This window comes from Cololabis saira, chromosome 14 (genome assembly GCF_033807715.1).
Source record: "Cololabis saira isolate AMF1-May2022 chromosome 14, fColSai1.1, whole genome shotgun sequence".
NCBI lineage: Eukaryota > Metazoa > Chordata > Actinopteri > Beloniformes > Belonidae > Cololabis > Cololabis saira.
Window position 1 is genome coordinate 2,778,821 of NC_084600.1, and position 23,747 is coordinate 2,802,567.

Sequence of the window (23,747 nt, forward strand, 5' to 3'; positions counted from 1 at the left end):
GACCGGCCCAGACATTTGTAAATATCCATCCTTAAATGTCAGAATAAAAGGTCATTGATTTTTTTGTCCTTATTTTTTGAAGATGAAAAAAGTTTCTTCATTTTAAATAGATTGGATGAGAGTTTCAGGTTTATAAGCTGTTTTTGGAAAACTGATTCAAATCACATGTAAATCAGTAATCCTGCTGTCCTTGCTTTGGGTCCTTTGAGCCCTCAGTAAAACTTGAAAGACACAGATTTCTCCTCTTCTTCCACCTGACCGTGCGCATGAAGCAACCTGATTCGGACAAACTTAGAAATAGGGTTAATGCCTGACATCAAAAGATCTGTGATTAAATACAGGACTGTCTCAGAAAATGTGAATATTGTGATAAAGTTCTTTATTTTCTGTAATGCAATTAAAAAAACAAAATGTCATACATTCTGGATTCATTACAAATCAACTGAAATATTGCAAGCCTTTTATTATTTTAACATTGCTGATTATGGCTTACAGTTTAAGATTAAGATTCCCAGAATATTCTAATTTTTTGAGATAGGATATTTGAGTTTTCTTAAGTTGTAAGCCATGATCAGCAATATTAAAATAATAAAAGGCTTGCAATATTTCAGTTGATTTGTAATGAATCCAGAATGTATGACATTTTTGCATTACAGAAAATAAAGAACTTTATCACAATATTCTAATTTTCTGAGACAGTCCTGTAAATGACCTGAAAAATGGGACTCGTGTGAGACTAGTCTGCTAGTTTTATATTGGCCCCACATGAATAGCACACTTGGGTTCCCCTGTGTTTCATAATTCACCCATTTTGGCGCAACAACCCATGTGTAACATTGTTGTTTCAGGGTCAGCCTGAACTTTATGCAAGGACATGGGGAAAGTTAATCATAAAAGGTGAAGCTACTCTGTTTGACATCAGAGTTTGCACAGGCAGGATCTCCAGGATGTAAAGACTGTATCTGATGCTGTGTGAGCCTGCATGCATGTGCATGTGCAGCAGCATGGAGCTGCAGGACTGCAACAGTAGCGGCTCCTGCTGAGCTGCAGAAGCTGCATGTGAGTGAGCTCATTGTGGCTGAGGAGAGGAGGGCGGGGCTCCAGCAGCATCACCACCGGCCATCTCTGCCTCATTGTAGAGGCTGCTGCTGATGCAGACATCCCCGCCGAGGCCGATCACAGCCGGCACCGTTGGTACCATGGACAGTTCTGCACGCATGTTCCGACATCAGTCCCGATGGGAATCCACGGCCAGGTAAGGCGGTGACAGCTGCGTGTAATCCCGACTCTGCTCTCGGATGGATCCCCCTCCTCCGTCCCCGTCTGAACTGGGAGTTACTGGGACTAGCAGGCCTGCTGCTGGTATTACTCACATCTATCCCAGTTGCGCTGCGGGATTTTGGGGAATCTTTCCCTATGCGCCTTGAATAAGAAACCACTGCGGCGGTGGATGTCGCTTCTGATCGTTTCCCCGCAGCATCAGATCGGAGCACGCATCTCCGTTTCAAGTCGTGTAACAGCGGCTTAAAGCCTGATTTATGGTTCTGCGTTAAAACGACGCAGAGCCTTACGTAGCCTTGCGCGTCGCCGCGTAACCATACGCCGTGCGCTCTGCGTCGGTGTAACGCGGAACCATAAATCAGCCTTTAGCCAGGCTGTCGGAAGTGGCAGAGCTCGGCCTGCAGCAGAAAAGCCCAGTAAGTGGAGATGATGGGAATGCAGCCTGTGTGCATTTCGGTGGGGTTTCCATCGCCATGCACCACGGAAGTGCACGCAGAATCGATAATGGTGTGTCTGTGCAGCCTTATTGATGCGGCGGAGGGCCGGGTGTTGTGCAACACAGGACGCCTGGAGGCTGGAATATCTCTGTGCATCACCGGCAGAGATGGCCCGATGTGCGTTGGCGGCTTGTAATTCGGCATTTCTGGTATCTGATGTTGACAATCTCCTCCTTCTGCTTGACAGATCAGCACTCATTAATGCCCATCATTAGGGATGCTGCAGTGATGCTGCAGGAGTCCAGGGGGTTGGCAGGACCCTGGCATGACTCTTACCTCACCTAAGGGTGTTGCACTATGGCCTGATTTAGCAGACATTTCTCAGATAGGAATGAATGTGTCACATTGTTGTTTCAGGGTCAGCACCGGTGCAGGCCAGGGATTGGACACAAGATAATAGTTTATAGATTGCGTTGGAACTCCAAGTGCAATCCAATACTGTAGTGCATTATAGATGATGGAGATGCAGCAAGAGTTTGACATGAAATAAGGTTGAAAATGGTAGATCCATTTATATCAGAATGTGGATTTAGTTGTCACAGTGGTTGATGCAGCTCGGGAGTATGATTAATTCTTGGCAACGCTTTCTTGCCTTTTGGAGGAGCTGACATGTTCACAGTGATGTTCTTTGTCACGCACAGTTAGGGAAAAAAAATGTATTTTCATTCCCAGTCCTACGTTTATCCTGTTATAATGCCACCGACATCACTGACTACTTGTGAACATCAGATCCTCTCATTCATGGAATCTGATGTTAAATTAAAAGTAACATATATTTAAATGTAATTAGAAAAAATATTGGATTCCTTTTAAATAGAGCTTTATTAGATAATGCAGCCACCTGCCCCAACTTTTGTCTTTGGGCTCAAGTCCTGATATCTTTTTGGCACAATACTCATAAATAATGATGAAACTGGCTCACAGAACTACGGTGGATATTGTGAGATGATCCTCTCATGTTGACCTAATGATTTCACAAGCGATTTCAAGGTTGCAGACAAGTTTACACAGTCAAAAGAGAATTAAAAAGTCTTACTTGAGTTGGGGCACACTCCTGGGATCTTAGCTGTTATAAAGTGGAAATCGAAGCAAGTTTGATGCAGTTGTCAGGGTTTGATTCTCAGTTCTGTCCCTCCTGTGTCCCATCTGCCCTGATTGTCTGCACCTGTGTCTCGTTATCCCCTGTGTCTCTGCAACTATAGTGACCATTTACATAGTGACCACTTGTATATGGCACAACCATACAAATCATTAAAAAAAATCTTTATTTTTTTTTTTTGGGGGGGGGGGGGGGTATTTTTAAATATTGCAGAAGACTTTGCAAATTGGTCTAGACTATGATTGGCATAAAAGTCTCCAGTGAATAATGACTGGATAAGAGAGTGACCTATCAAGAGACCCATAAAAGTACATTTTGGACAGAGTCCTAAAATCAACTTAATGTCCACGCTTTAGGGGGACCCCCTGAGCAAGAACTACTCAACTGCAAAGTGCAACCACCTTAAAAGGGTTACATGAATATTAATAGCATAGAAAAACAACAAAACACATCCAGAGCAGCCACACAATATTATCAGAGGTGTCAAAAGTATTCACATTCATTACTCAGGTAGAAGTATAGATACTAGAGTTTAAAAATACTCCTGTAGAAGTTTTTTACTCAAGTAAAAGTATAAAAGTAAAAGTAATGTAAGGGGGGGAAAGCCATTAAGGAAAAAAAGCCATTGAAAATGAATGCATCTTAGTATAATCCAAATATATTAAAGAAGCATATATGTGTACTATTGAGCATTAACATGTGTTTCAGAGAGCAGCAGATATGATGATTAGTTGCCTATAAGTATTGTAATGGTGCAAAAAGTCAAACTTCAGAGGCATGTTATCATTTATCCTAACCTTTATTGGAATGTACATCCAAGTTTAGTTGCAGGAATCTGAGGGAACGGATGTAAGAACAAAACTGGACAAGAACATCTGAAACAACCACAACCAAATTCACTCTATCCGGATGGAGCAATTTAACTGGATAGTTTTTATTAAAGGCCGAAATGAAATAGAGTAACGAGGCTGTTTTTAAAATGTAAGGAGTAAAAAGTACAGATAATTGCGTGAAAATGTAAGGAGTAAAAGTAAAAAGTTGTCTGAAAAATAATTACTCCAGTGAAGTATAGATAACCAAAATTTCTACTTAAGTAAGGTAACGAAGTATTTGTACTTTGTTACTTGACACCTCTGAATATTATTAAGTATTATTGATAATAGATTAGGGACAAGATTCAGACATGGTGAACACATTACATAATCACAAGAATTTACAGGAGGAAGTGCTAACTGGATTCTAAAGTGACAAAAAATGTTGCAACTTTTAGCTCGGATGGTTAAGTAGTTTTTAATATTTAAAACAATTAAATTAAAAAAAATGTATTCTTTTTTTTATTTATTCAGTCATTACTTTTCCAGGTTTCTTAGATGCCTCTGTCATGGTATCTACTGTTAGCTCCATCTTTTAGATGCATGGCTGAAACAGCCCACGGGCATACTCCAGTTACAATGTGGTACCGTCATGATTACATTGTATGTTACTGGAAAATATTGAAATTAATTTTTCAATTGAAAGAACTCCTTCATGTTGCATTAACATGTGAGGTTACTTAAAAGCTAAAATGAACCAGAATCTGCAGTTGAAGTAACACAGACCATGTAGCAGATGTGAACCATGACCACTTAAATTCCGTTTCCTGTCTATTTCTGCATTTAGCATGGCTCTGCTCACATGCAAGTTTGACGTTTTGTACCCAGCCAGGGGGATTTAAAGCCATTTTGGGCCTGAATTAAAATGTAATCCACAGACAAGCAGGTGACTTTTGCTTAACTCCAGCCAAATATGATGACTCTATAAACCATCTTACATCACAGCTGTATCGCAGACAGATTAGACTTGAGTTGCTCATTCACACGTGCAGAATGCTTACATTAGTCTAACTTCTGCTGGTGCAGTTACATAAGGAGGATTAACAACAAAAGCAAAAACGTCCTCAGATGAAAGACTTTGTCGACTGAAAAAAAAAAGGGAGAAAGAGAAAGCCGGATGTGACAGTTGGTTGAGCAGTTAAGGGCACACGGACATGAAATCACTAGAGATTTGTCTGTGTTGGTCTCAGATTAGGCAACGCTTGAAGTATGGTGTAACTTTGTTAGAAAGACTAGCATCTTTATGGAAAAATTGCAACAAAAATTAAAAACAAGCATCCATAATGAGTTATTGAAAAGTATTTTTTGCAGACTGATTTTTCTGTGATGATGTGGCATTAAAAATAATACCTCATGCATTGCCGTTTACAAATATATATACAGGACTGTCTCAGAGCCACAAATTTTAAGTCAAATTTTAATATTGTGATAAAGTTCTTTATTTTCTGTAATGCAATTAAAAAAACAAAAATGTCACACATTCTGGATTCATTACAAATTAACTGAAATATTGCGAGCCTTTTATTATTTTAATATTGCTGATTATGGTTTACAGTTTAAGATTAAGATTCCCAGAATATTCAAATTTTTTGAGATAGAATATTTGAGTTTTCTTTATATATATATATATATATATATATATATATATATATATATATATATATATATATATATATATATATATATATATATATATATATATATATATATATATATATATTGATTAGCAACATGCATTATATCAATAGATAGAGTTATCAAGCCAAAATTAGATTTTCTCTAAAACATGCAGCAACCCTCCTCCCCATTAAAGCTGTCTACTTAATAACGTCTAGGTCCTCTTTCAGCCAGGAAAAGAGCTCTTACTCAGCGGGCTATGAATACTGAGCCGTTAATGTTTACTGGCAGAGGGTTGTTTAGGTATTTTTGGTTGTGATGTGAGGCCTCTGTTAATTGGGGTTCTTCTTACACACTGTGTGGAGGGATGAGCATATTCCAATCTGGGATGTTTGAAACCCATGTCAACGATTCTTACCGGACCTAAAGTGCTCCTAACCTGTTTTTGCTATTTGGAGTAACGGTGTGAGGTCTGGTGGAGGAGGGTGCATATTATTAGTTCAGCTGGTGACAGGTATAAATCCAGCTCTCACCTGTATTTGGATAGAAAGCTTTTTTGGATAAAAGCATGCCAGTTATAAGATGATCCATCACAACCGTGTTAAAAAAAGAGAAACTTTTGTGTATCAAGAAGAGATAATACAAGAAATAAACAGTATAACACAGTATTAAGATAAGGTTATTTCATTCTAGTGCCCTGAATAATCACAGCGAGGTGGTAGCACAGATCAACCATGTATTTGCATTTTGATTTAAGCCGGAACTGCCTGCAAAATCCATCCCCGATGCCAAATTTTAATGTCCGTGGAGGCAAATATGGGTCATGGTGCCAGTGTGTTCGTGTTGTAGTATCTTTCACACAGAAAGTCACAGTGGTGCACCAGCAGTGCAATGCAGGCAGGCGTGCACATCCACACTGAGCGCAGAGAGGGAAATTGGGTCATTCAACTGAGCCAATGTCTGTTCAATCCTCTTTATATATTTAGTTTCTCTCTGAATTTGACCAATTTGCTCAGCCACAGACGTCTGTGGTGTCAACATTTTTCTCTGCATAATCGTAGAGGCGGCACCTCCTATGGATACAGCTATTTAGTCATTCACGGGTGCCCTCTTTTAGTCAACATAGTGATCCATTTCCTGGGTTCTGGACAATGGTGGTTAAATTCTATTAAGAGAATAACTGAAAGCTCAACTTGTAAAGCATAATATAAAACATCATCTTCAGCCGTAATTGTAAGAGATTAGTAAGATAATAGTGACTGTCTCGTTTGCTACACTCCAATTATGATCTTTTACTGTATATTGTCTGTATTGTCAGGTACCAATAGGGCCAGAATCTTACTCAATTCAATTCAATTCAATTCAATTCAATTTTATTTATATAGCGTCTAATACAACAAAAGTTTTCTCTAGACGCTTTCCAGAGACCCAGAACATGAACCCCTGAGCAATTATTACATAAACAATGGCAGGTAAAAACTCCCACAGTGGGAGAAAAACCTTAAACCAAACAGTGGCAAGGAGAAACTCCCCTTTAGGAGAGAAGAAACCTTGAGCAGGACCTGGATCATAAGGGGGGGCCCTCCTGCCGAGGGCCAGACTGGGGAGTCAGGGACGTCAACAGCACATCAGGCAGGTGGAAGCAGCGACGGGATGACCGGGGTGGGGACCGCAGGCCAGCACGCAGCTCCTGAAGCTCCGGCCCAATCAGCAAGTCCCAGGTTGGGGTGCAGGGTCGGGGAAAGGTTCAGAAGGGGCAGGGCCAGGGAGAGGAGTCTTGACGGACAAACCTCTCCCCTGCCTGACCGGGCCGTTACCCTGCCCCTCTCACTCCCACACTGCAGGATCCGGTGTTGTGCATTCAGAGATGCTCTTCGCCACCGGCAGAGGATGCTGCACCATGTACAAAACTCGCGAAGAATGCGTCCGCTGGAGGATGATTGGTTACAGGATCTGGGTGATCAGTGTGCACCGTTAGGATGTTTTACAGCGTCTCAGAATCCGTTTAACTTGTAGCAGATGGCTGTGATGGTTTTGCAGTCTTAGCCTGACACATAATTCTTATCACAGTTTTGCTTGTAGTCCCCACAGTTTGAGTTAAGGTCATGCCATCTTGTTTCAGGTGCTGTAGTTCAAGTAAGGTTGTTTTTACAGATTAATTGGGTGCATGCTTTACTACTGATCCAAGCTACTTTTGTCCTTTTAAATTTCAGTTGACCTCAAGAAAAAGTTGAAGATTTCAAGGCCTTTCTAATGGTACTGAACTGACAACTTTACATTCATAAAAAAATCTGAAACAGAGTTTCATGGGTAGAATGGTTGTTAATCAGGCCATAGGTTTAACTTGTTTTAAATCGTAACAAAGTGACAGAGATAGGTCAAACTCATCAATGTTGAATTCCATTCAGTTTGCATAGTGACATGAAAGAAAAAAATTCCACATTTACTCTATGGCACATTTCTTCAGGTTTGGTGTATCATTGCTCCCTTGTCAACTTCTTGTTTCTGTAGAAGGAGCTAACTGCTATGACAAGGATGTAGGTCTTTTGAGCACCAAGTCCAGTCTATAATTTTTTCTAGTAGTGAGTTCCTCATGGTTTAGCCACAAATTTAAAACTAAAGTACGGAACCAAAATACGACATTGTAATTGAAACCCTTGGATCTTGGCATTTATATGGATGTTAGTTTGACATGTACCACCCACATAAACATTGTTACGAATCAAGCATATCATGCAAAGTTCAATTCAATTCAATTCAATTCAATTGTATTTATATAGCGTCTATTACAACAGAAGTTGTCTCTAGGATTTTTCCAGAGACCCAGAACATAAACCCCCAAGCAATTATTACATAAACAATGGCAGGTAAAAACTCCCCTAGTGGGAGAAAAACCTTAAGCCAAACAGTGGCAAGAAAAACTCCCCTTTAGGAGGGAAGAAACCTGGACCAGGACCTGGATTATAAGGGGGTAGAAACCTGGACCAGGACCTGGATCATAAGGGGGTAGAAACCTGGACCAGGACCTGGATCATAAGGGGGGAAACTCCTGCTGAAGACCAGTAACGTCAATTCTGTTATTTTTAATTCTAAAAGTAACAGTATTCTGTAACCCCCTTTTACATAGCCAGGATGTTCATTGCCTGAAATTAGTGAATGAGTGTGCCCCCCTTTCCTTTTTACATTGGATAGTGTCAAGCTGGCCCCGCAAATAACTTACCTCCGAAGGTACTCTGAGACGCTGGCTTGATTGGATTTATTTATAACAAGACAAGAGTGGCCCTAAACTCCTCATCCTCAGAGCCCAAAAATGCCATAAATAAGCATATTACGGGAACGTCAATATCCAGTTGGCTACTAAGATAACAGTCTGTGACTTTGCAAGAAACAAAACTGAGGTAAATAATAAACTGCCGAGCGTTTGGAAAAAGTTCTGTGTGGTTGATGACCACAATGGCAAGACTTGCACCGTAAGACTGGACTTGTCATATTTTGATTTGTGCTTTATGATTTGGGGGAAACCACTCGGCTAATCCCATTGTTATTCAGCAATGATCCAGCACCGGTTCCATCTCCTTCACCTAATGCTGCATCAGCCAGCTCTTCTGACATTGGTGAAGCCAATGAGGTCAAACCAAACAGACAGCGGGGGCGTCATGTTTAAAGGGCAGCGCCGACCAATGGCTGCAGCCGCAGGCACCTGTCTACCCATATCCCATGTTGTTCGTTTTTTTGATCTCTCTTGGATGGGCTGTACCGGAAAATCTATTTCCCTTCGGGGATTAATAAAGTATTTTGAATTGAATTGAATGGAATGTCACGTAGTACCACTTGATAATGCCTCCTGACTCCTCTCACCTCTCCGCAACTCGGCTTCGGGCACAAGGGAAGTAATAACATGCCTTACATTTACAACACTGCCCAGCGCGCATTACACATGAGTTCTCTGTGGGAAGGTACTGTAAGTGGGTCTCATTAAAAAACACTGATGACAAAGCCCTTCCTCAGCCAACTCTGCATGTTGCCAAACCACTAGTGCTACCAAGGAATTATTTGTGGGACAGAAAGAGCCACTGCCTCCAGCCTTACCTGGTCCCCAATCAATTCATCATTTGTGAGATGCTCTATATCAGAATCAGAATCAGAATCAGAAAAAGCTTTATTGCCAAGTCAGACATAAATCAGACGAGAGAACTTGACTCCGGTTCACACCGATGGCACCATTAATACGGACGCCATTTTTAGAGGAAGGATGACACTGGGATGGAGGGAGGAGGGAAAAAAAGGCATCTTCACACTGTGTATTAATACCTAGTGTCAAGGTGCAAAAAAACACCTCAGCACAGAAAAGCAACATACACACAACAAACAACAATATTATATATTGGAAGCTCGGACCATGGCAGGACGGTTCTAGAGAGATGGAGACCTATACAGAATTTGTTTTAATATTGAAGGGAATTTGTATGTGTTCTTGCTATTTTTAGGGCATGTGTTGTGCACAGGTCAAGTTTCTCCGGCCTCTTGTTGTGAGCAACACAATCAGTAGCTGTCGTCAGTAAAATGGTCATATGTCTCAAGGGTAGCTTTCAGTTTCACTATAATTTCAGTAATGATGATTTTTGGGGAATTATTTTGAACATTTAAGTAGAAAAGTATCTGTTCATTTCTAATTAAGTTAGACAAATTCCTTCTGTTGTGATTAGGGCAGGATTTCCCTCAGCTTTTTAACATTTTCCTCACAGCTTGCTTTCATGTAACCTTAAACACCTTTAACATCCTCCCGACATTTTTATATATATATATATATATATATATATATATATATATATGTATATATATATATATATATATATATATATATATATATATATATATATATATATATATATATATATATATATATATATATATATTCTGTTTTTTCTACTTACTCTTTTTTGTACTCATGCATGTTCGAAATAAATCTTCAGATCAAATCCATTTTCTTGGTTCTTTTCAACCCATTTCTACCAATCTTTTACACTTAGTCATGGAATTATCAGGAGACTGATTTTGTGTTTGGACCAGACATGGCCATCGAACAGGCCAGGTGGGTCAGGTTACTGTGTAGTTCCTTGAGCACTACACACTCCTCATGGGCATGTTCCCGTCAAATTTACAGTAAAATCAAAAATTACTGTTACGTTTAGCCGATGCTGAGTTTATACGAACTTAGCTTAGCAAAAGGCGGTGGCATCGGGATCACAGAAGAGGACGTGATAGGGCTGGCGACTGGCTGAGCCGACTGCCAATTAATTATATTAGAAATAAATGAATTGGTTGGTATAAATTCTCCTGGTGTAATAAAAAAATATTCACCACCCTCAGAGTTGTCATAGGTGTTAATTCAAACGATTGAGACCGAAATGTTCTTTTGAACGAGGCTGTAAATATGTTCATTACTGCTCTAAGGTTGGACATTCTAACATGGAGGTCAATTGGGATTGACTCGCTTTTGGAGCCAGCCTCTATTGGTCAGTCCAAGAATTGCAACAAAACTTAGTGACGAAAGTAAAAGGGTTGGTGCTTTGGCCCCACATGCTGTTGGTTCCTGTGTTTCTGCAGTTTGTTCAATACGGGTCAGTTTCCACTCCCTTATTGCTGGTCCCAGAGTATATTTAACATTGTGTGTATCCTTGAAAGGTTTAGAAGTGCAGATGTGATTAGACAAGGCTGGTTATTGTAATATTAAAAGTACAAAAAAGAAAGATTTGGTCTCAGACCGAGTGCTCTGCAGAGGGAGATTCACACACAGGTGCAGCAATCGCCAGAATCTTGATTTATTTAGTGATCACGCTGTGATTATATAGAGCATCCTAGCCTGCTTCACCCAGGGGCGGTCCCTTGGGTCTGCTCACAATCTAATTATTAGACTTATGCATAAGCAACTAATCAACTTGAAAGCAGGAATATCATGTTGTTGTGTATGTGTACGTACGGGTGTGTGTGTGATGTGTGCATGATGTAAGTGTACAGCGGAAATACAGAGATATGAACATGATGCATGAGATATGAGTATGTATAACACAGAAACAGAATCATTTTATAAGCTCACTTAGATACAGTACCAGTAAATACAATTTCCATTATTCCAGTTATTATAGAAATAATGTGCAAGGAAACAAGTATTGCATTCTTGTTATGGATTTTTCTTGGTATAACCTGATGTAACCTTTCGTATATATTCTGGCTGCATACTTGATGGAAAATTACTGAGTGCTTGACCATGAAAAGGTATAGCTTGTCTTTCTCTTAATGTGTCTTAGTGCTCTAATAGTGTTTCTAGCCACACTGTTTCTTTTAATATCTGAGGCACGAGTCACAGCTGAGGAACTGCTAGACTGTAAAAATGCAGATAAAGGTGTAAATTATTTTTTCTTAACTATAGTAACCTTTGCTAGACTCCTGGTAGACTCCTTTCTATCAAGGACAAACGCACCGTTGAAGCCACTGATAAGACCTGATCCAAACCAGTTTCTGATCCTCCTTTCTCAAGGGAGCTCCTGTTTGGGTAAATGTGTGTGAAAGACTAGGGCAGTTCCTGAATAGCAGAGACAAGAACACTTTGACTTGGACTGTTTATCCCCTTTGATCAAAGAATACATTAATCTGATTCTATGTGGGACTTCTCACTGGGCCTTTGATGGGAAATTCCACCACAGTTCTTAGGAAATGGAAAAGTTTAAGCCGTCATGCAACAAAACTATATATTGTAAAGGAGTTGTTATCACCAGATATAATACAAATAATTTTTAATAGGCAATAATGATTGGCTTAAGTACATTGTTTCCATCACCAAGTGACACATGATAGCAGACATGGAGGCATTTTACCAACTTTCTTGCCAATTTTATGACCACAGCCAGACGGTGGAATTGGAGGCTCTGGGTTCAGAGCTGCTTAACAAATGTTCAATATGTGACACACGAACGAACAAAGTTCTGCTGCCCATTCCTTCCATAGAACATTTTAGGGTTGATTTTATCATACTCGAGCTTGCCAACCTTGATATCTACGTATAACGTGAAAATGACCAGGGGCCTCATCTATAAAGCTTGCTTGCGCAGAAAAAGCGCCTGAAAGTTGCGGAATCCGCCATCTACGCAAAGCCTCGGATCTAAAAAGAAAAAACTAACCGAAAAATCTGCTTATCTTTACGGCAACTCGGACCCTCCCGTAAGAATTTACTTAAGACACGGGGAACTGGCGACGCAGGCTGTGAGGTGGTGAAATGAAGCCAGATTCATGTCATACTCTTAATAATGTCATCACATATCACAACATATGTCAGACTGATAATAAAAATAGCGCTGATCGTGTTCCTCTGTGTGTGAAGCACAGCGTCAGTCAGGACTCTGGTGCTGCTGCTGCCGCAGTGACACGCGGGGAACCTCCACTTCATCCACCGCTTTAGGACAGAACAAATGAGGGGCTTCGTAGAGCATTTAGGGGCTCCACGGAGCCCCTCATTTCTTCCCTAAAGGGACACAGATTTTTTTTATAATGAGTTTTACGCGCGCGTGAAACCTTTAGGCTTAGGTGTAAGCCTAAATTAGGGTCCTGCGTTAAAACGACGCAGAGCCTACGGCGTAGGGTACGCGGCGACGCGCGCCTACTCCATAGGCTCTGCGTTGGTGACGCGGAACCATAAACCCGCCCTGAGCAGCTCTGAGGGGAGGGAGGAGGGGAGGAAGGGGAGCGGGGGGTGAAGCGGGGCTGCCGGGCCCTTCGCACAGGGTGTGATTTGCAGTTAATGGCTGATCCTACCGTTAGTTTTTAAACTATAAAAAGTGGGGGGGGAAAAAAAACATGATTTTGAAAAGACGGGGGGACATGTCCCCCCCTGTTGCGCCGGGGCACTCACGGCGTTCCGCGCAGCAACGCCGTGCTGCCACTCACTTGCTTTATTTTATATTATTTATTTTTCTACTTTTACTGTGACCACAAAATAATGTGGTTTTCCTGTCCTCCACCTCATCCTCAACATCTCCATCTCAGATCTCAGTGAAATTCAGTACGGTGGCTGGACACATCTCATTCATTCTGACGCCAAACAGGCTGCAGGAAGCCACTGCGCATGCTCAGCAGGCTCATTCATATGCAAAAACATACCATTTTTGGTATGAAGTGGGCGTGTAGAGGGCGGGATATGAGGCGGATTCAGCTGCGCAACCTTCCAGTTAGACTGTGATTAATAAAGAGAACATTGCGTGGAAGTCTGCGTGCACGCGGTTTTATAGATCCGGATTTTTTTTTGCGCCCGCCATTTTCGGCTTTTGGGTGTACGTGCACTTTTAGTATGAATTCTACGCAGTCCATTTTAAATGAGGCCCCAGCTTAGTCGACGGGAGAAAGCTTTAGAGGGCGAGTTTGATCGTCTTTTTCTCGCAAATGTAAATATTATGGTAGATTTTGGAATGTGGGTATATTAAGATTGATAAATAGTTTAATGATCCCACTACACATGTTTGAGGTCATGAGCTGATTGTATGTGATATAAGCTCATGCTGCTTGGATTCATGAAATTGTCTTAAACAGAAATGATGATGTTATCAGACCAGTTATCAATAAACGCCCTGTTCATTTATTATAAAATTATATTGGGTAAATAAGCAACATAGCCTACTGTATATTTACACAAAAATATTTGTTGTGGCAGTGTTTCTGAGTAAAATTGATAAGCATTTAGGATTTTGGGGGATTTCAGAAGTAATTTCTCAACAGAGTTTAGCTGTTATTAAAGTCATGTAATATATGAAACAAGTACACAACAAAGAAAAGTCAGATCATGTTGATATGAGATATGAGTGTGAGAAATGGCTTAATTTACCAGCATGGTATTAACTATGATGGTGTGCCATGATCCTGTCTGAGGCTACAGGTACATGATGTTCCAAGAGATTAAAGTGTTTTCCCCTAATAGGAGCATCAAGCACTCTCTACTTTACTTGGACATTGTGACAGTTATTACAGTGTACATCCAATTCATAAATCTTCCAAGCTTGAGATACAATACTATCCAGATGAGAGCAGTGAAATGTGTGTTTTCTGCCCAACCTCTTGTTTCTGAATGTACTCCTTAAGCACATTCTACAATCAGCTTTTGCTGGTTGTTGTTCTTTATTTTCATTTTTACAGTATTTCTCTTGGTATAAGATAAAAGGTCTTTTCTGTTGGGTTTCTCACAAATTTAGTTTATTTATTAAAGTTTATTTTTTAATGGCACTGTTGCAGGGCGAGTGCTACGGGGGCCCGACCGACAGGACAGTGAGGACACGAGGTTTCAGTGCAGAATCTCTTTTATCTACCAGAACACACCGCCACACGTGTACAAGCACCTTCTCAGCAGACGAGACCTCTTGCTGCTGTGCAGCCATGCCTTATGAAGGCAGGCAGGGTGGAGAGGTTGATTGGGCCCACCTGTGCCCTAATCAACCTGAGTGGCTGCAGCTCCTACACCCTGCCACAGGCACATTTCAGCAACAAGGCAATTCAAAGAGCTTTAGGTAGGCTACATACTGAAGACATGAAAACTAAAGATGGAAAAAGAATTGAGTAACAGTAAAGTAGGTCATGAGCTGATTGTATGTGATATCAGCTCATGCTGCTTGGAAAAGAGGCAGATGACTTTGCATGTAGATGTGCATGAGTTGGTCGTGACTGACTTCAGGTCATTAGTGAAATTGTCTTAAACAGAAATGATGATTATAACTATATTATTATTATCATTATATATGAAAAAGTACAAAACAAAGAAAAGTCAGATCATGTTGATATGAGATATGAGCGTGAGAAATGGGTTAATTTATCAGCCCAGTATTAACTATGATGGTGTGCCATGATCCTGTCTGAGGCAGCTACATGATGTTCCAAGAGAAAAGGTATGCTCAGCAAAAACTGTGTTTTCCCCTAATAGGAGCATCAAGCACTCTCTACTTTACTTCCACATTGTGACAGTTATTACAGTGTACATCCAATTCATAAATCTTTCAAGCTTGAGATACAATACTATCCAGATGAGAGCAGTGAAATGTGTGTTTTCTGCCCAACCACTTGTTTCTGAATGTACTCTTTAAGCACATTCTACAATCAGCTTTTGCTGGTTGTTGTTCTTTATTTTTATTTTTACAGTATTTTTCTTGGTATAAGATAAAAGGTCTTTTCTTTTGGGTTTCTCACACATTTTGTTTATTTATTAAAGTTTATTTTTTAATGGCACATTTCAGCAACAAGGCAATTCAAAGAGCTTTAGGTGAAGACATGAAAACTAAAGATGGAAAAAAATTGAGTAACAGCAAAGTAGCATAATAAAGAAAAGTTAGCCTTAAAGGAGCTTGAGGCTCCTTTTAAGAAATGAGACTCTCTAGCGCCACCCTTCACCACGACGGCCGTTGGGGGTACTGCAGCCAACAGTGAAGCCGGCACGGGAGAACGGGGAGAACGCACATGCAGCGTCATGTGACGTCACATCCGCCGCCCAGCGCGGGAAATTCGGGACCGAATTGCAGCACATTTTGCAGCACACAGCCTGTTCAAGGCAAAGGAGAGATACACTAGAGGAATCATTCTTTTGGGTTTGGAACGCTTCATCTGACATTAAAAACTTAAAATGTATACGAATTTTTTTCATAAATCCTGCCACAATCCAGCCTCAAGCTCCTTTAAGCTAAAGTAACAGTTTAGTACTGATATTAACATTGTTTAAATGGAAATTCAGAATGGTACAAAACATTCAGTCAAAGACAGCTGTAAACCCAGTTTTTAACCTTGATCTTAACATTGATTTAAAGAAACAATGTTTCAGCGTTCCTGCAGTTCTCTGGAAGTCTGTTCCAAATCTGTGGAGCATAAAAGCTGAATGCTTCTTCTCCATGTTTGGTTCTGGGACACAGAACAGACCTGAACCAGAAGACCTGGCAGGTCTGGGTGGTTGATATGTCATCAAGTCTAAACCATTCAGGGATTTATAAACAGAAGTATTTTAAAATCTATTCTCTGAGATACAGGGAGCCAGTGTAAAGACCTCAGAACCGGAGTGATGCGGTCCAGTCGTGTTAAGATGAGTGGCGTACTTAGAACTGGGCAAACTCTTCTGTGGTGCCTTACAGAAGTTACTGGAAAGTGTTTTCGAAGGCCGCTTTTCAGAACCATAGGAGTTGACTTTGCCCAGCTCCAATTAATCTAAATATTGCCAAGTAGGTGTAACAAACAAGCCTGGCAGTTAGTTAGTTTTTCAAGTAACAAAATAACATATTTTAACCATTTTTCAGATTTCTTCAGTTATTTTATTGTCTGAAAAATGGTTCAAGTATGTTATTTTGTTATTTGAAAAATTTTAAATTTGTTTTGTTGATGAGAAAAAATGTTTCTCTATTTTTCTTATTTTTGTGAGGGGGGATATTGTTTTTCGGCACTACCTTGTTCTCTATAGCTGATATAACATGAATTACTCCTATGTGGCATCAATAAAGTTCTTTTTTACCATCTGAGAAAATTAAATATATTATATTTGGTGCCTAACTGTTTCCCAAGTATATTAGTGCGTGTGTGAATGAATAAATGAGACGTAAAGCGTAAATTTCTTTGTAGAAAGGCGCTTTATGAAAATAAGTCAATTTGTATTAGTTTACAGCGCAGTCTTGCCACATCCAATATGGGGCTGACGTTGACGTATCGCAGCAGCGGCAAGAACACTCAATGTGGTGTCTACGTATATGTTTATGATGCTGAGCTACAAAGCTAAGATCAGTTAGCTTAGCATACCATAGCATGTCAAAACAACCCCTGAAATGAGGTCTGTGCCAGCTGAAAATGAGGTCTGCTGAAGACCCCGCTGAGCCGCGGCCACCTAAATGCGGTGTGGGTTCATGGCTTGGCCAGAGCACCCGTCAGAAATAGCGGTTGGACAGTAGCCACTGCTTGGACACTAGTTTGATTAAAGAGAACATTCTTGTGTTAAAATAACCCCAGGTCAGTTGAAACAGAACATGTGCCCATGAATGGTAGCCCAGGGGCTAACCGTGTCCTATTTGAGGATGCTTCTTTCTGTGTACTTTGTATGTTTCGTGCCTATTTTGTGATAAAGTATGTATGAGCTGATCCAGCTCTCTGGAGGCCGAGGCCCTGAGCTCTCCTCCATTTGCTTTTATTCGCAGCACAAACAGGTAATCACTTTGTACAGACTTATGATAACATAGCAGCTAATTATCCCTGTACAAAAGGCTTATGTGCTTTTGGAATACTGTATGCAAAGGTTCCGTATCTCGCTACATTTTTGAGTCTTGTCAGAGGCTTAAAATAGCAATTTACTCTAAATAGGTAGATTGCCTCCTGGGTTAATATAAATGGCCACTTTGCTGTAATTGTATATTCTTTTCTAACTCAAAACTGCTTCGATTCACCCCATTCTGGTCCTTAACATCTTACATTAGACTGTGAGGGTAGTTAACAATGTTTGGGATTACACTGTTCTTAGTCTTGGGTTGGATTTGTCCTTTGATGAAAGTTTGTATATTTCATTAAAATGATGATTGGAAAGAGCTGAGTACTGCATAGGAATACTCACAGTGGATATTTAAATCAGTTAAGATGAATATGTTAAGGAATCCTGCTAACTCTCACTCTCAAGAGCAAAGTGACCAAACTAAAATAAACCCTCCCATAAATCTGTTTACTAGCTTGTCCACAAGGACTAGGGGCAGTGAGAGTAGGATTAATAATAGCAACGGATAGCATGACAAACTAAGCAGAGGCTACATCCGATGCTTATGTGGGATGATTACGTTTATGCGTCTACTGAACAGATTGTTTCCTGTTCCGTCTGAAAATGTTCAGCAGCAGAAACCAGACTGACATGGCCTCACGGCACATTCATATCAAGCCCACACCTTCAGAGCAGTATCCGGCCTGCGTGGTAGAAATTAAGGTTAATACAGTATTAGTAGCCATGGTGAATTTTGATTGGCTTTGAATGAGGGTGAAGTCACCTGACCCAAGATGAGCATAGAAGATTCATCAGTGGATCATTATTACCAAGATCACAGTCATGCTTTGTATGTCCACAAGTATTTTTCTACACATTGTGGTTTAGTGTGACCATTGAAAGAATAAATTATGAACTAATGACAACAAAACGTAGGATTATCATATCATTATTAATTGAGTAATTAAAAAAAAGGCCAAGTGCACCACCTTCTCTCCTGGAAAAACACTGCAGATGATCAAGAACGTGACTTTCTGTTTAAGAACTTTGAGAACTAAATGTGCTCCAGTCCATCACAGAGGGTTTTGTAATGTTTTGATGATGATGTGGACGTTATCTTAAAGGCAAATTGTTTGATTTTCTCAGGGGGTTGCAGCCCTTTGCCAAGCGTAGATGAAGAAAATAGTCCCACAAATTTCTACGCTGAAGATTCATGCAGTGCACACTGTGTCTGATTGCATATTTTCAGAACATGCAAGTACTCACTTTGAAATGTCTGACCATTTACTGTCATGACGACCGTTGGTATCTGGTGACAGTTACTTGAGTTACCAAGTATGGTAAGAAAATACCAAAGAAACCTGTTACACTGAACATAATTAAACTGACAGCAAAGAATACCGCTACAAAATAAATAAAAACAATTAAACTTAAAATAATTACACTGTAAATGTGGTCTGTTGTCTTGTTATATAAAAGAGGTTGTAGTTTGTTTTAGTGCAACCTCTAATTTGGTGCAGTTTACTTGTATTTGTTCAATTGTTCAAAAAAGGTTTGTGACGTGTGAAATAAACTGCAATGGAGTTTGAAACTGGCATGTCGGAAATGCATGTTAAAGATTACACGACAAACTTCACATTGATGCAACAGCTGTGTGTGTTCAGATATTAAACCGCCAGCTATGTATTCACTCAACAAGGGCCTGCAGGGTAAGAAAGAGCTGCAAGAAAAACAGAAAAAAACAAAGACAGGATGTTCTGGGCCTGCTGGGGGTGAAATCTCAATCCTGCACTCCTGCCACTGTGAAGGATGGTATACATTATAGGAAAAACCTCACAGTAAGAAACCCGGGTAACTGATTAGTCCATGGTTTTTCTTTCACAAGTGGTCCTGTAAACCTAAGGCGTGTTAAAAGCCAACTCTCAGGCAGAAGACGATTATGTTATGTCACTAAAAGAAAGAAAAGGATTGTAATGAGGTTTTTTTTTTACTTTAAAATGTATTTGTTGGAGTGCCTTGCTGTCCCAGAGGTGACCGTCCGTTCTGCTACACTAAAGTGAAGTCTATTAAAGCAGCACCTTTATAAATGGCAGATTGAGCTGCCAGGAAGTCAGATACAAGAATGGCACAGAGAATCTATTCAATTTTCTAAATAAAACACGGTGAGCAGCCTTTGACCCAGACATCAACAGTATTTGAACTTGAAGGGCATTGGTAAACACTTCAGACGGTCTCAAAAGAGATTCCAACAACACGCAGCACCAGTGGTTAATTTAAGAAGTTGAAAAGCACATTTTATCTAACAGCACTCTTGCTTTTTAGATGAATCGTAGCAGACACAACCATACGTGGTAAGAAATACTTCTTAAAATGAGCGTATTACCACATCTGGGAACCTTTAAGAAGAATGTTGAGGATGTATAACAAAAGCAAAAAAGAGAGGTAGCGCAAACCATTTGTTAACTCAAATGTCATGGAGAATGTGAAGTACCTGATACACAAGTTTGGATTACTGACAAGAACATAGCAAGAATAACACAATAACATTTCTGTAATGTCACTGTAGTGAATTTTTCTGTTAATATGGCCAAGAAAACATTTGAATAGTGATTCCACATACAAGAATATTGAAACTAATGCGGTTGAATTCAGTTGTTACTTTTACAAACAAATCCTACTGTTCCCTCTCTTGATTGGCAAATCTGATGTGTGTTATATTAGCAAGATAACTTTAGACTACAAGGAGGCATAGGGACCTGCTGTGTTGACAAAAGAGTTGCTGCCAACACTGTTAATGAGTGGGGACATGCACTTTTTGTTCGAACATTTGGCCCCACTAGAGGAACACTTTGTTGTGTCTCACTCCAGGGGCTGGCATGAGGTGTGTTTCCATTAGCTGGGGTTCAGGCTAGTTTTTCTGGGCCGGATTGTTGACACGTGTCGCACGCCGGAACCTGCAGCGTGGGAGTGAGAGGGGCAGGGTAACGGCCCGGTCAGGCGGGGGAAATTTGTCCGTCAAGACACCTCTCCCTGGCCCTGCCCCTTCTCAACCTTTCCCAGACCCTGAACCCAACCTGGGACTTGCTGATTGGGCCGGAGCTTCGGGAGCTGCGTGCTGGCCTGCGGTCCCCACCCCCGGTCATCCTGCTGCTGCTTCCACCTGCCTGCGGTCCCCACCCCCGGTCATCCCGTTGCTGCTTCCACCTGCCTGCTGTGTGCTGTTGACATCCCTGACCCCCAGTCTGGCCCTCGGCAGGAGGGTCCCCCCTTATGATCCGGGTCCTGGTCCAGGTTTCTTCCCTCCTAAATGGGGAGTTTTTCCTTGCCACTGTTTGGCTTAAGGTTTTTCTCCCACTAGGGGAGTTTTTACCTGCCATTGTTTATGTAATAACTGCTCGGGGCTTTATGTTCATGTTCTGGATCTCTGGAAAGCGTCTGGAGACAACTTTTGTTGTATTAGACGCTATATAAATAAAATTGAATTGAATTGAATTGAATTGTCGCCATTACCAGGAACGGCCCTGCAAAAGTGGCCCCAGGATCTTTAATGGGACAAAAAAACGTTCCTGTAGTAGGAGTGGTGTTTAGATTGGCCTACAGGAACTATCTTTCATCTCACCCTTCACATGAACACAACTCATTTGCACCCACTGGACGAGACACATTTTGCTGTGAGTACGTTTGATGAAGATGGAGCTTACAAGAACAAATGATAGATGGAACGATGAGTCGGTTCAAGCCTTGTTGGCGTATTACGCCAATGTAGAGGTGTGTATGTATATTAAAAAAAGCAAACAAAAACCCAAGTAGCATCCCATGTCTTATTTTACTGCATTCTTCTTTTACATCTCTTTTTATGCTGCTGGCCACTTGGTTCTTGTGTAGCACCACAGTGCTATGAAGACATACCGGCCGGAAGAGCCAAGGTGGGTTAGGCACTATTGGATGTTCCTATTCTGCAGATTTACCCTGAATCCCTGCAAATGGGAACTCTCTATTGACATGTCGCCTCCATGTGGTCAGACGTAGTATATCTACTCAGGGTGGCTTTGAGGCTGTCTTGTATAGGGATGTTCAGAAAACCTTATTCGTCTTTACGAATCGATTCCAGTTCCTGGCTTCGGAGATCGGCTGAAAATATGTTCAGATCCAATCCCAGAGCGTTTTTTAATCTAATTCCCTGAATTTCTGAAATGCAATATGTGGAGTGTGATGCTGCAGTTCATCCATCTTTCCATCCATCTTTAACTTGATTAGCTCGTGATTTTCCACCCGATGGTCCCTCAGATGCTTAAAAAGGTTGCCCGTGTTATTTTTAGCAATAATAGTGCTGCTGTCCAACAACTTGCACACCATTACTTCTCCACCTGGGCACTCAAATCAGGCAGTTGCAAGGCTGTATTGTCTAACCTCCTCCCTGGGGGTTAGAGCAGCAATGAAGAATCGGGGATCCCGTTTATAAGAATTACATAGTATTGGATGGTGCATAGACGTAAGTCCTCGCTGATACCCTTATTTTCAGCAGTATCGACTAGTATTTCCAATACTGGCATCAGTATCGGTTTTGGTGACAATTGATGAAAATTGGATGAAGTATTTGCACATTTGATACATGGTAATCAGATGGATAAACGACATAGCACTAACAGGTAACAATTGCTTTAAATGGGGGGGTGCTGATTGTATTTCTATCTATTTGATTTTGTTGAATTAGTTCCTCAAACTTTATGACGTAAAACTGTAAATCATCTGTGCCTAATTTTCTGTTTTGGAATGACCCGAATTAATCAACATATTATGGTTTCACTGTACAGGACTGTCTCAGAAAATTAGAATATTGTGATAAAGTTCTTTATTTTCTGTAATGCAATTTAAAAAAACAAAAATGTCATACATTCTGGATTCATTACAAATCAACTGAAATATTGCAAGCCTTTTATTATTTTAATATTGCTCATTATGGTTTACAGCTTAAGATTAAGATTCCCTGAATATTCACATTTTTTGAGATAGGATATTTGAGTTTTCTTAAGCTGTAAACCATGATCAGCAATATTAAAATAATAAAAGGCTTGCAATATTTCAGTTGATTTGTAATGAATCCAGAATGTATGACATTTTTGCATTACAGAAAATAAAGGACTTTATCACAATATTCTAATTTTCTGAGACAGTCCTGTATACTGAAAGAGGCTAAATGGCTTTTGTGTCCTTTTCACGGTTGCTAAGACAAGATGTGGGAAATGAAAAATAGTTGTTTTATGATGCTGAATTAGGGCAGGGTTGGGTAAATCATGTTTGAACTTGATAGCTGATAACTGATAACAGTGACATAATGGCTTGTGTCACATTTACAGCACAGTCATTGTTCCACTGGTGGTGCTTTTCATCTGATCACTGTTTTTACAGACAAAAATGATGATCCTAAAGTGGTGATTAAAAAGAGGAGCAATGCTTTTAAAAAGGTCCCTCAACTCTGTAGACCAATAAGCTTGAGAAGACTTAACGCGATGACTGTTTTATCGCTAATCTGCAATATAAAATCTTGTTATGTCATCCCTCTGTAGATTACAAACCTTTAACTCTGAATCTTGGGAGTGCCCAGCAGTTCAGCGGCCGACTCTCTGCACAGTCGGGATTAAACAGTTTTTTCACACGGTTCTCCTAACTGAACATTTTATAAAGAACACAGAGTTTGAATCCTTTGAACTGACTGTACCCAAACACTCTTCCACCTCCTCTGCATAACAAATGCATAACTCAGAATAAACTGTCCTCCAAAGTTAAAATTTCACACACTTAAGTAATGCTTTAACATGACGTTCAGCTGTTTCATTTTCTTTCATCTTTTAAATTAGACAGAAGTTTGATATTTCTGTACGCTTAATTATCAGTTCATTACCAAATCATTTATAAATAGTGATGGAAAGATAGAATGAGTAAGAATAGGTAATGGATCAGTGCCATGAGAGACTAAGGAATAATTAAACCTTCACTTTTATATATTACATGGTGCTGGAACCCTGAGGTGGACTTTGTCTGGACCTGCACGCTGGCAAATGCGCTTGGAGCCACAAAGAGTTTCCAACGACTCTGGAATTGGTCCATGTGCCTGGTCGTATGACTGTACCAGAACC

The 23,747-nt window shown here is 40.4% G+C and overlaps 1 protein-coding gene across 4 annotated transcripts in view; it reads left to right on the forward strand.

The window, feature by feature from the left end:
- The first annotated feature begins 1,122 nt into the window (after window positions 1–1,122).
- jakmip2 (janus kinase and microtubule interacting protein 2) overlaps window positions 1,123–23,747 on the forward strand; it is a 65,409-nt gene continuing 42,784 nt past the window's right edge. For all 4 annotated transcript variants that reach the window (XM_061739412.1, XM_061739413.1, XM_061739414.1 and 1 more), the window contains exon 1: window positions 1,123–1,255. The gene's annotated coding sequence lies outside the window, so the exon portion shown is untranslated. The remainder of the gene's footprint in view (window positions 1,256–23,747) is intronic.